The following is a 13,342-nucleotide window of genomic DNA, read 5'->3' as shown; positions in this document are numbered from 1 at the left end:
AAGATAGATGGATGGATGATAGATAAATAGATATAGATAGATAGATGATAGAGAGATAGAGGAGAGAGATGATGATAGAGAGCGAGATTGATAGATAGATAGATGATATGTAGATAAGCCAAGGGAAGAGTTTTTCTTTCCCTTCTTTTCACTTTTTTCTTTTTTCCTTTCTATCTATCTTTCCGGTAGAACAGAGGGATCTATTTATTTATATGTCTCTCTGACTCAAGGAAAAGATAATTTTCATCTAATCTGCTGGGTCCTAAATTCTCATTCACCAATAGATTATTGATTAGATGGTGAAAAGGTTGAAAATCTTTGAAAGTATTGCAGGACCTCAGATAAACCCACATAAAGAGCGCTGTACACCACTCCTTCCTCCTAAGCTGCTGCTTCTTTTTGCAATTTTCTTTTGGTACTGGGGCTTGAACTCAGGCCTTCACCTTGAACCATTCTACCAGCCCTTTTTGTAAAGGGTTTTTTTGAGATAGGGTCTCTCAAACTATTTACCCGGGCTGGCTTTGAACCGCCATCCTCCTGATCTCTGCCTCCTGAGTAGCTAGGATTACAGGCGTAAGCCACCAGCTCCTGGCTCAAGGGAGAACTTCCTAATGAGACATAAAAAAAGAGGTTCAGGACATGGCTTGAGTGGCAGAGCATCTCAATGAAAGGGCCTGAGTTCAAGCTCTAGTATCATCAAAAAGAAAAAAAAATGAAAATAAGGACAATATTACTGTATTAGAGGGAAACAAATTTGGGGACAGACTCCAGACCCTGACAATGAGTGAATAAAAGCATTTGTTATTTACAAAGATTATTTTTAGACAAATGTTTGATCATTCAGAAAAGGCAAGAAGGGTTTGGGGGTGGCAAGCCACAATAAATGCCATCATTCAAGTAAAATTAGCCCAGGTCTTAAATTCCAGAGATTACCAAACAGCCTGGTTGAGGTCATTCCTACCTCATTATTGTGCCTAATAATTACCTTGACTAATTAGAGCGAAGGCTTTGGAGTTTGCTTCTATTCCCAGACGCTGAGTCACTCGTGACCAGCATAAATCATTTCGCTCTATTTGTGTCCTGGCTCCTGATTAGGAACACATCTCAGCCAACCTCCCCTCCCCCCACCCCCTCCCCGGGACACCTCAGGCACTGCATTAATTAATATTTGGAAAACAGTATAATGTGTGCATGTCAGGCCTACAGAAACATGACATCAGTATGTTGAGTTCATTAATTTAATTATTCAGTACACTCAAGGTGCTCCTACCGTGGAGTAGGAGCCAGGTCCCGAGACAGGAACTCGGGTGTGATCTTGAGCAGGGCAGATGGAAGATAAATCAATTAAGTTGCATTGCAAACTGTTCAGATCTACGAGGGAAACAAATGTAAGTCTGCGATAGCTCCTAGTGGGAGGGGTCTGTCTGCTTTTGACAGTCATGGAAGGCTTCTTAGAAGAGGTGATCCCCGCTCTCCTGGGCTCCCAACATTCAGGAGTCTGCCGAGGCAGGAGGATCACAAGTTCCAGGCCAGCCTGGGCTACATAATGAGACCTTATCTAAAAAATAAAACACGATAAAAAACCAAAGAAGAGATGATTCCCCAAACCGTGAACTGAAGGAAAGGATGGAACCAGTCAGGTGGGCAGAAAGGAATGGGTATTTTAATGCAAAACCTACGTTGGGAAGTAGTTTTCATTTTGAAGAATTTCCAGGGTCCGGTGAACCCAGAATGTATAAAGTGACAAGTGTAGTGTGAGGTCAGACCCAGATCACACAGGACTTCCCAGGAGTTTTTGTTGTTTTTAATTGTTTATTTATTGGCGGCGCTGGGGCTTGAACTCAGGGCTTCACGCTTGCTAGGCAGGTACTATTACCACTTGAGCCATTCCACCAGCCCCTCCCAGGACTTTTGAGAGCTGGTCAAAAGCCTTTTGTGTCCAGTCCTTGGCAGGTGCTGGACTACATTTCCCAGAATCCCTTGATGTTATGGGTGCCCACGTGACTAAAGTTCTGACCAATGGAATGCAAAAGAAAGCAAGGACCTGTCTTTCAGACCCAGCCAGTAACATTTTCTTGGACAGACCTCCCTGGAGAAGATAGAACCATGAGATAGCAGGTGCCTTGGTCCCTGAATCAGGGATTGGAAGAGAGCCACCTGCTCATCAGGAATACCTATTTGGGGCTTTACATGCAATTTAAGTAAATTGCTACTGTGTGAAGCCACTGATTTGTCAGGGGTTTTTGTTGTTTTTGTTTTTTGCTAAAGCAGTTAGTGCTCCCTTAAGTATCACAGAGCCAGGTTACGAAAAGACTGAGCTCCATAAAATGTGGAAAGAATCAAGACCAGCTTCTCTGGCCCTTCCCACCAGGTCCAGTCTCACCCTGGGAAAACGGTGGGGAGGAAGAGCTCTGGTTGTCAGGTAAGAGGAGACATCCAGTTATTTGAGATAAGTGACAATTAAGTTCCTACTGTATAAGTACATCCCACACAATATTTTACGAACACACACTAAAAGATTATGCATTGTTGATATGAAATTGAAATTTAGCTTGTATTTTTATTTGCTTCATCTGGCTACCCTAACTGGTGGTGGAGATGCAGTTGGTGTTTAATATCTGTGGATGGCATGGTCGTGAGGAACACGAGGAGCACAACCTTCCTGGACTTGAACCCATTGTGTGATCTTGGACAAGCTATTTGCATCAGCCTCTCCACCTGTAAAATGGGCACCTGTTTCCTAGGACTGTCCTGGGCTGTCGGAATGGTTTAAGCAGTAAGAGCTGCTGTTTAGCAAGCATGAGGCCCTGGGTTCAAACCCTAGTATCGCTAAAAAAAAAAAAAAAAAAGCTTGCGGAGTGGCTCGCAAATGGTAGAACTGCCAAAAAAAAAAAATTCAGAAATCCTTCATAGGACTGAAAGATTCTCAAGTGGTTCTGAGAATCCAGCGAGCTGATGTCTGGAAGGTACTCAAGCACCAGGTAAGTGGCCAAAGGGGCTGTTGATGCAATCACGTGCCCTTGTCCACCTGAGCTCACCTGCAGCTGCAGCAATTCCCCCTTCCAGGGCCTGCATCACGTCTCTGTCCACTGGTGGCGCTGTCTAGTCCGGCGGGGACGACTCCACCTGTTTCTCCGAAGAGCCCCAGGTGCCGGTTACATGCTCCTTAACGCGCCCATCATTGCTTCCTCTGCCTTCCTTCTCGCTTCACTCCTCAGTGACAACTGGAATCACCCACCTTCCAGGGCTGGGACAAGGACCAGGCAAGAGTAAGTCAATTGCAGCTCTGGATGGAACCGAGAGCCTCATGCATGCTAGGCAAGCGCTCTGTCCCTGAGCTACGGGCCCATCCCACAGATGGCTTCAGACCGGCTTCAAATTCGAGATCCTCCTGCTTCTGCCTCCCGAGTGCTGGGATTACAGGCACCCACTATCACATGGGGCTAAGATTGTAAAATTTAAGGAAAGTCATGTGCTGGCTGATCTCATTAACAGGAAACATGAATAAACACATAGATACACAGAGTAGATGAGCAGTTCTCAAGGACTGGGGAGAGGGAATGGAGAATGACTGATTAATGGATACAGGTTTCCTTCTGCAACTTGATAGAGGTGGTGGTTTCACATTTTGAATGTCCTAAGGTCACTCAATCATTCACTTTAAAATGGTTAGGCTGGGTACAGTAGTACACATCTGTAATCCCAGCTACTTGGGAGTCTTAGGCAAGAGGACCTCCATCTGAGGCTGCCCAAAGCAAAAAGCAGGAGTCCCTATCTGAAAAAATAACTAAAGCAAAAAAGGAGTGGGGTTGTGTTTCAAATGATAGAGCGCCTGCCTAGCAAGCTTGAGGTCCTGAGCTCAAACCCCAGTACTGCCAAAGGAAGAAAAAAGATAAAGAAAGGGAATTTGGGCTTCAGGTGTCCTGCTGCATTTATTAGTTTAATTAGGGAAGTTTCGGTTCCTGGTTCCAGATATCTAGGAAAAGGGGGTTCCTTTAATGGGAGAGGTTTGGCTGAGTGTTGGTGGCTCACACCTGTATTTCTTGCTACTCAGCAAGCAGAAATCAGGGGGGGTCACAGCTTGAAACCAACCTGAGCAAATAGTTCACAAGACCCTATCTTGAAAAAACCCATCACAAAAAAAGGGCTGGTGGAGACCCTGAGGTCAAACCCCTGTACTGTAATTAAAAAAAAAAAAAAAAAACTAGGAGAATTTCATGTAGAAGCTTCTGACTCCAGTACCAGACTTGTCTACACTTTTCCTTTACTCTCATTTTATTTTTATTTATTTTTTGGTGGCACAGAGGTTTGAACTTAGGGCCTCATACTTGCTAGGCAGGCACTCTACTACTACTTGAGCCACTCCACCAGCCCTTCCTTTACCCTCACAGAGAGTAACCACAATCCTCTCTGCGTGCCTAAGGTAACCAGTACCAGGGCTTTGTAGCTTTCTCCCTGGACAGCAGCCCCTGGGGCTCAACACACAGGGAATCCACCATCCAGCTCCAGCAACGGCCTTTCAGGGATCAGGAGCACAGAGGGGAATGGATGAGGTGCATACAGCTCTGAGTTCCTGAAAACTTAGTTCTGGGGGCAGGAAGTGCAACAGCAAGGCACCAGGGGTACTAGGTGTTCCCTGAAGGCCTGTTCCTCATAAATGGCATTTTCCTGCAGTATCCTCACCTGGTAGAACAGTCACCAGGCACCCTCCAGGCTCTTTTAGAAAGGCACTAATCCCATTCACTTATTTTTTCTTATCACTTAAACCACTCCCCCAGCCCTTTTTTGTGATTTTTTTTTTTTTCAGATAGTGAGACAGGCTAGGAGTTGGAAAAGTTTGGGGCTCGTGTAGGTTGCCCTGGGATGGCCCAGACCACCAGAACCTGGCTGGGAACTCCTGTGCCCCTCCCCAGTTGTTCATTATTGGGTTGGAATCTCCTGGGTCTGCCCTTGCCATGGGTTAGTGTAGATTTTAAAAGCATCTGAAAAAGAAAAGCACTGCTCTCTGCTGATGGACTCCACCTGTGCCCACCATGCTCCCTTTGTGTTTCCTTTCCTGACTTTTAATAAACCCCATTTACATCCACACGTTCTGCCTGGACTGTTCCACACTGGAACACAAGGACCAAGGTCTTCTGAATACACCGTTTCTCAAGCTATTTGTTCTCTCAAACTATTTGCCTGGGCTGGCTTCAAACCTTGATCCTCTTGATCTCTGCCTCCTGAGTAGCTAGGATTACAGGTGTGAACCACCAGTGCTCCTGAAAAAATTCCATTCGTGAGGGCAGAGAGGGGACAGGAATTTTGTTTACTGCATGGCTTGCTAAGTCACATTACCCCTGCATCCGGATTGGGGAACATGGGTCAGCGATTTGCCTATGTCTTATGATTAACAAGTAGGTCAGGCTGAATTTGAACTCAGGGCCTTCCAGAGCATGGCCTATGCTGCAAGAAGCTTTCCTTCATTACCTTCCCATTCTCTGCTGGGATGGATTAGAACTCCAAAAATAAAGGTAGAAAGGAAATGGATGAGTCATTTCTGCTGCCCTCCATTGACTCCATCAGACCTCTGCTTTGTGGCTCACCTGAGCTAGTTGCTGGGGGAGGCCATGGGCTCCCCACAAGACAGGATGGTCAAGGTTCAAGGCCAGCCTAGGCAAAAGTGTGAGACCCTGGCCTCCTGATGCTTACCACAGGCTGTGTTCTTACATTGATTGTACAGAAAGAGGAGGGAAAGTAAACCCGCCCCATACACACCTCAGCCCAGGCCCTGTGCCTAGTCTCCATTGTGAATGGGAAGACATGGGATGGGAAAAAATAAAAAGTGTGAGACCCCATCTCAATTATTCAACAAATCAGGTTAAATCCTACTACCCACTTTCACCACCTTGGATTTATCAGTCCTGATATGTATCTGATGAAATTCAGGGTTAGGTCAAAATCATCATTTGAGACGTTTATTCAAGGTTACCTAGACAGGTATTTCCAGGGCTTCACTGGGACTGTGGGTGGACAGTTTGGCTTATCATAGAGGCAGTTTTGTCTCCATTTGTGGTAAACAAACAAAAACAAACAAAAAAACAACCACCCCATCCAGCCGTTTAGCATTTGTTCGTTTGTCAGTTTAAGGCTGAAGTAAAGAAAGGCATGAGCCTTCTAGGTATAAGACAGATAATGCCTAGCTTGGCAGATCCTTGGAGACTTAAGAAAAAGGAGGAGGGGGGGAAGGGGAGGAGGGCAGGAGGGAAAGAGGAGAGGCTTTTTGATCTGAGCACCAGCAGGATCCGGAGCTGAATGCAACTTCTCCTGGCTTCTCTGTTAACTCAGGTTTTCTCACTTATGGTAGGATTTGACATCAGTGGGCTGGTGGCTCTCTTTTGTGTAAAGAACCACAGCTGTCACCAAGAGAGGCTCTCACACATGCTGGGAACAATTGGCTTTGAATTCTCATTTTTTTTTTTTTCCAAATGAGAATGATTGCTCTTGCATTTAGTGAGGATCCCAGACCTTGGGGAGGAGAGTCTGCTGTGTGCTGATTACACTGGGATTCCACCAGGAGGGGACCTGCTAGCTTCCAACCCTAGCTCCCCACTTACTAGCTGCTCCAGTTGTTAAGCCTGCAAAACAAAGTACCCCAAAACTTAGCACCGTAAGCAGTCTGTTATCATGCTACAGATGCTGTGGGTCAAAATTCAGATTCACACATCAGCATAGCCACCTGTCTGTTCGCCTCCTGATGTGGGACCTCTGCTGGAAGCCCCCAAGACCAGGAGTGGCTCACCTGAAGTGTCCTCCACCCGACATATGGAAGGTGATGCTTGGTGGAGGCTGGGCCTTGGTTCCTCTCTGCATGGGCCTCTCCACGAAATTGGCTTCTTGGGCTTCCTCACAGCACATGGCAGGGTTCAATACCAAGCATCCTGAAAGAGAGAGAGGCAGGTGGGAGTCCGATCACCTACAGGTCACATGGCCTCCCTTCTCCTGTCCTGTTCATTGTTGCTATCTCAAGGTTCTGAGCAAGCTCGTATGAACAAGAAATAGATTCTGGCTCCCCCCCCCCTTTTTTTTTTAAGATAGGGTCTTACTCTGTAGCCCAAGACTATCCTTGAACTTTTTTTTTTCAATAAAGCCTACACCTTGAGCCACTCCTCCAGTCCTTTTATCTTGAGAGAGGGTCTCAAGAGCTATTTTTCCAGGCTGGCTTTTGGAAATAATCCTCTACCATACTAACCATGTGAGATCCTGGGCAGGTTGCTTTTCCTCTCCTGGCCTCAGTTTCATCAGAAAAATAGTGATAATAGCCGGGTGCCAGTGGCTCATGCCTGCTAGCTTAGCTACTCGGGAGGCAGAGATCAGGAGGATCAAGGTTTGAAGCCAACCCAGACAAATAGTTCAAGAGACCTTATCTTGAAAAACACCATCACAAAAAAGGGCCAGTGGAGTGGATCAAGGTGTAGACCCTGAGTTCAAATCCCAGGACTGAAAAAAAAAAACCCACAGAAAAATAGTGGTAATAATTGTGTGTACAGTTAGAGAGAATCACATGAGATAATGGGTATATGGTACAGTGCCTTTGATATGAGAAGGAAAAGTGAGAAGTGGTGGTTAGTAATAGCCACCATAGAGCAAGGAGGTATCTTGGTATGGTTGAAACAATGTCCTGGTTTGAATTTGTCAACAGAAAAGATAGATTCTGATACCTGTGAATGGGACCTTATTTGGAAACTGATCTTTGCAATATAATTAAGATGAGACTTAAAATGAGGTTGTGCTGAGTTAGGACAAGCCCTAAATCCAAACACTGGTGTCTTTAGAAGAAGAGACATAGGAACTCAGACAAGGAGAATACCATGTGATACAGGAGGCAGAAATTAAAGTGATGTGTGTCCAAGCCAAGGAATGCGAGGAATTGCTGGCACTATAGGAGGCAGGAAATGGCAAAGAATCCAGTTCTCAAGCCATCAACAGCTTGACTGCAGACTTCTGCCTCCACACCTGTGAGAGCTATGTTTCTGCATTCTAAGCCATTCCAATTGTGGGACTTTGTGATGGCAATTATGGAGGACTAAGACAGCGTTCACCTGGATCCAGGGAGATGTGATTTCTAATCCCAGAGCCTCCTCTATGGGATGAGTGGTTTCCTCACCTGCAAAGTGGGGGAGCTAGATTTGCTGGTTTCTAAAATCCCTTCCCTTCCTGTGACGCTTTGCTACTTAGACTTCACAAGACTTCAATATCCATCATCTCCTGAATGTTCGGGAGATGTGACACCAACATGAGATCACCTCCCTTCAGTTTCTCCCAACAAACTCTGTTTTCTAGTTAAAAACATTATCTTTATATAATGATGATGAAAATAACATAGGGTCATGGCCAAAACAAATAAAACTGGCTGGCGGAGTGACTCAAGCAGTACATAGAGAGCCTGCCTAGCAAGCATGAGGCCCTGAGTTCAAACCCCATTACTGCCAAAGAAAGAAAGAAAGAAAGAAAGAAAGAAAAAGCTAGCATGGGGGTGAACACTGTGATGCCAACACTTGGGAGGCAGAGGCAGGAGGATTACCAGTTCCGGGTTCCATAACTACTAGCAAGACCCTGTCTCAAAATATAAAGAAATAAACAGACAAATAAATAAACACATATGTACATACTTACATAAATGCAAATAAAAACAATATCGAAGAGCATACATTTAATAAACTAATCCCATGGCTGTCACTAGTCCCACTCTCATTCGATAAACACCCCTCACAGTTTGGTGTCTATCCTTCTATACCTTTCTCTAAACACATCTGGCATACTTCTACACACATGCCGTCCGTCTTCCCCAAGGTGAAGGTGCGCACACTGTGTGCTTTTCCACACTGAGAGCACGCTGTGCACACCCTTAGCTACTTACATTTTCAGCTCACGTGTCTCGGTGACCAGATGGTGGCCACAGTGTCGCACAAATGCAGCAGGTATGACAGTAAAGAAGAAATCGTAAGTGGGTGTCCCTTGGAGGTGCACAACATGGCAGCTCTACCTAAACGGGCTGTGGGAGAGAAGACGAAGGAGGGATGTTTTGGAGAAGGGGGTGACCTGCAGACTGTCCTTCTTCCAATTGTCTCTTACAGAACCAAATGAGACACTGAAGGCATGAGAGACTTCAGGGGAAACTCGTTTCCTGTGTGCACTGGAATTGTGGAGGAAAGGATAAATCCCCTACACCGTTTTTTTGGCTCTTTCTCCAAGCATGAGGTGAGGAACAGCCAGGGAACTGGTGGAGGCATGGAGGCCAGCTACCTCCCCCTTTCCCTTCAGGAGCTGCTGCAAGTTGAAAGGTGTAAGATTGGAGCATGCAGGGCTCCCAACAGTTGGGTTCTTTAGCATCTCTCCTTCCACTTTCTCGCCTATAAAAAAAGGAGAGGTGCAGGGCGCCTGTGACTCACGCCTGTAATCCTAGCTACTTGGGAAATTGGGAGGATCACAGTTCAAGGTCAGCCCAAGGAAATAGTTTTCAAGACCCCCATCTTCAAAATAACCAAAGCAAAATGGACTGGAGAAGTGGCTCCAGTGGTAGAGTGCATGCCTTGCAAGTGTGAAGTCCTGAGTTCAAACCCCAGTCCCACAAAAAAAAAGAAAAAAAGAAAAAAAAATCCAAACAAACAAAACAGAGAAAGGGTCCTGTGTATCCTTGGGTTCCACATCCACAGATTCATCCCATCTTGGCTTGAAAACACTCAGGAAAAAAGAAAAAATGATTACACCAGTATTGTACGTGTTCAGCCTTTTTTCCTGTCATTCTCTAAATACAGTATAATATCTATTGGCATTGTGTTAGGAGTTATAAATAATCTAGAGATGATTTTAAGTATATAGGGGGATGGGCATAGGTTCCTTGCAAATGCAATGTCCTTTTAAATCAAAGACTTGAGCATTTTAGGATTTGGTATGGGGTGGGGGATCTGAAACCAATCCATTATGGAGACATACCAACCCTGGACTGCTCATAAAGTAACTTTACTTCAATGACTTTTGTAAAAGTGTAATTAAGTGCAATGATGGGGCAGATTCCTTGCTTTGCAGGCAAATCAGAAAACTGGCTTTGGTGTGAGTGTTGATTTAAGTCCCAGCTCACGGGGCACAGCTGTGTGACTTTGGGCAAGACACTTAACTCCTTGGAACCAGCCAGAGCATCTCAGATATTTGAGCCATGGGACTGGCAATGGTGCTTGTCTTTCCTAGGTGGAGTGGAATTAGTGTTCGTAAAGTGCTTATCATTGTGCCTGGCACAGATGTAGGGGTACTGTGGGGGGGGAGGGTGCACCAATACTGTAGTTTGAACTCAGGGCCCCACAATTGCTAGGCAGGCACTCTACCACTTTAGCCACTCCACCAGCCCTTTTTTGTGTTGGTTATCTTTTTTGTAGTAAAGCAGTTAAATGAACGGAGTTACAAAAGGCCATGGTGGGGCCAGGTAAAAGTTGGAAGCAGAGACGTGTTGGGTATTTTTGAGATAAGGTCTCTGGAACTATTTGCCTGAGCTGGCTTTGAACCGCAATCCTCCCGATCTCTGCTAGGATTACAGGTGTGAGCCACTGGTGCCAGGCAGATGTGGGGTCCTTAAATGCTGTTTCTGTGTTGCTCCTCCCCTTCATCTCAGCATGTCTGCCTCACAGACAAGGACACTGTACTCATTCTGTACCAATCCCACTCTGCCCTCAGCACCGGATGGTGCCTGTAACACAGCAGGTGTGAGGGGACAAACATTTCAGATGAAACCTGGACCAAATGGTTATCAGAATCTTAGTCCAGGGGCCGACGCTTCTTTGGCCAAACAGGCAATAAATTAGCCTCTTATCTGCCCACCCTCTTGAAGGTAGCTGGTGGGGGGGGTCCAATCCAAGGTGACAGACCCTTCTGCCCTCAGTGACTCTGTTAAGGCCTCCAGGAGGTATGGGGTGGAATAGGGAGAGCCAGTGCGTCTCGGCGCAGTTAGCTCCCTCCAAACTGGAAAGAAAACCTGGGACTGGGGCGTCGCCCAAGGGGTAGAGCACTTGCCTAGTAAACCCAAGACCCTGGGTTCTTCTGAGACACATCTGAGGGGCCTGCTCTGTCGGACTGTAGGTCCCCAGCCCACAGCACAGCCACAAAGATGAGTGCAGTCTTCACCTCCTGGACAGAGGCACCCCCAAACTCCTGATGGACATGCACCCGACTTGGCTGCCAGAGGAGGGACCGTTGCGGTACGGCGTGTGGACACTAGAGGGCGCTCGCGGAGGGGCGTCCCAAATCCACAAGAAGTTTATTTCAGATTAGATTTTTCTGTACGTCGCTTGGCTCTGTGGTCTTAGCTCTTTACTCGCTCAGAAAATCTTCATGACATCTATTCTGAACATGATTTTGGACAATGGTATCAAGTATCAATCCGTGTTCATTATTTACTCTTTGAACTGGAGATTCCCCATGCAGGAATTTCTAAGGAAATATGTACCCAAAGGTTTAACCACAAGGGTGCATGTTTCAGCTTTCCAGAAATGCAAAATATTGAAGCCATTCAAATTACCTAGCAAAAAGCGGATTATTTCAGAAGGCAATGGTGCTTCTATGCAATACCATAGGATAGAACCAGGAAAAAAATGTCATAGCTCTGGGCAAAGTGCAGTTTACCAGCCAAAAATCTGACCCTCCAACTGTTTTTATGCAGTCTGGGAGCTAAGAATAGCTTTTACATTTTTAAATGGTTGGAAAATCAGAAGACATGTGAACATGATCTGAAATTCCAATTCCAGGCACCATAAATAAGCTCACCTTGGAACACGGCCACTGCCATTTGTGTATGTATTGCCTGTGGCTGGTTTTGCAGCCCAGAGAACATACGACCTGCAAAAGCACATATGTTTATGTCTGGCCCTTTCCTGAAAAAGGTTTTTGACCCCTGTCATAGAAGACTATCCCATGGCATGGAAATAAAACAAGTAATATTTTATAACAACATTATCACTTTGGTAACAGAAATAATATACAGTGTATCTGATACCATATTGTGGGGGAAAGGCTGAAATGAATACATGCTAACATTAGCATTTGTCTCTGGGGAGTTGAATCACTCATGAATTTTATCTCTTTATTTTGCATGCTATGAATTGAATGTCTTTATGCCTCTAAAACTCATTTAGAAACTTAGTCTGGGATGCAGTGGTATTGGGAGAAAAGGGAAGATGTTTAGGTCTTGGGGATTCTGTCCTCCTGACTGGGTTAATGCTGCTGGAAAAAGGGCTGCAGGAGCAGATTTGCTCTTTTAGCTCTTCTGCCTTCCAACATGTGGGCGCATTGCAAGAGGCCCTCAGCAGACATCAAATCTGCCAGCACCTTGATCTTGGAGTCCCAGCCTCCAGCACTGAAATAAATTTCTGTTCTTTATAAATTACCCAGTCTGTTGTGTTTTGTTATAGCAGTACAACATGGACTCAGACATTGTATATCTTGACTTTGATACAGCCTTCCTTCCTTTCTTGCTTCTTTCCTTCCTCCCTTTCTCCTTCCTTCCCTTATTCCTCCCTCCCTCTCTCCTTCCTTCCTTCCTTCCTTCCTTCTTCCCTTATTTCCTTCCTTCCTTCCCAGGGTCTCACTGTGTAACCCAGGTTGGCTTAGAACTCCCTATGTAGCCCTAGTTAACCTCAAACTCACGATACTCCTGCATCTACCTCCCAAGTGCTGGGATTACAGTCATTCATCACCACACCCAGCAAAGCATGACTTTCCAATAAGAAAAAATCTGACTGCCCACCCTCTTCTCTGAACTCTGCAGTTCCTTGCCCAAACTGTGCTCATTCTGCTCCTTCTAGCTACATCTTGCTCTCCACTCTCCCCATTTTTCTCTGGTTATCTCTTACTTCTTCCTTCAAAATCTAGCCCAGGCCCCTGCACCCCCTCCAGGAAGCCTTCCTTGATTTTCCCAGGCCAGGCTAGCAGGTCTGGTCTCCATTCCATAGTGCCCTAGGTGGTCTTGCTTGTTGCTCTCAGTACACTATATTCACATACTGTCTCTCGGACAGGCTGCAGGTTCCTACATGGATGGGTTCTTATTCGGACCCAGCAAAGGCCTAGTGCATAGTAGGTTCTCAAATAAATAACGAATGAAAGATTATTTGAATGAGGAATGAATGAAATATACTGGAGGTTGGAAATACACCAGATTGGTTGTGAGACACTCCTTGAAAATGAGACACTTAGCCAGGCCTGGTGATACACACCTACAATCCAGGAAACTCGAGAGACTGAGACAGGAGGATTGCAAGTTTGAGGCCAGCCTGGGTTACATAGCGAGAACTTGTCTCCAAAAAAAAAAAAAGAAGGC

At 45.6% G+C, this 13,342-nt stretch overlaps 1 non-coding gene across 1 annotated transcript; it reads left to right on the top strand.

Annotated features, from left to right (window-relative positions):
* The first annotated feature begins 5,674 nt into the window (after positions 1-5,674).
* On the top strand, positions 5,675-5,806 carry LOC141418709 (small nucleolar RNA SNORA51). The gene has a single exon (XR_012443363.1). It is a non-coding gene; the product is annotated as a small nucleolar RNA SNORA51 (small nucleolar RNA).
* Positions 5,807-13,342: the final 7,536 nt, after the last annotated feature.

Source organism: Castor canadensis, chromosome 17 (genome assembly GCF_047511655.1).
Source record: "Castor canadensis chromosome 17, mCasCan1.hap1v2, whole genome shotgun sequence".
Taxonomy (NCBI): domain Eukaryota; kingdom Metazoa; phylum Chordata; class Mammalia; order Rodentia; family Castoridae; genus Castor; species Castor canadensis.
This window is presented reverse-complemented; position numbering and strand designations above follow the sequence as displayed.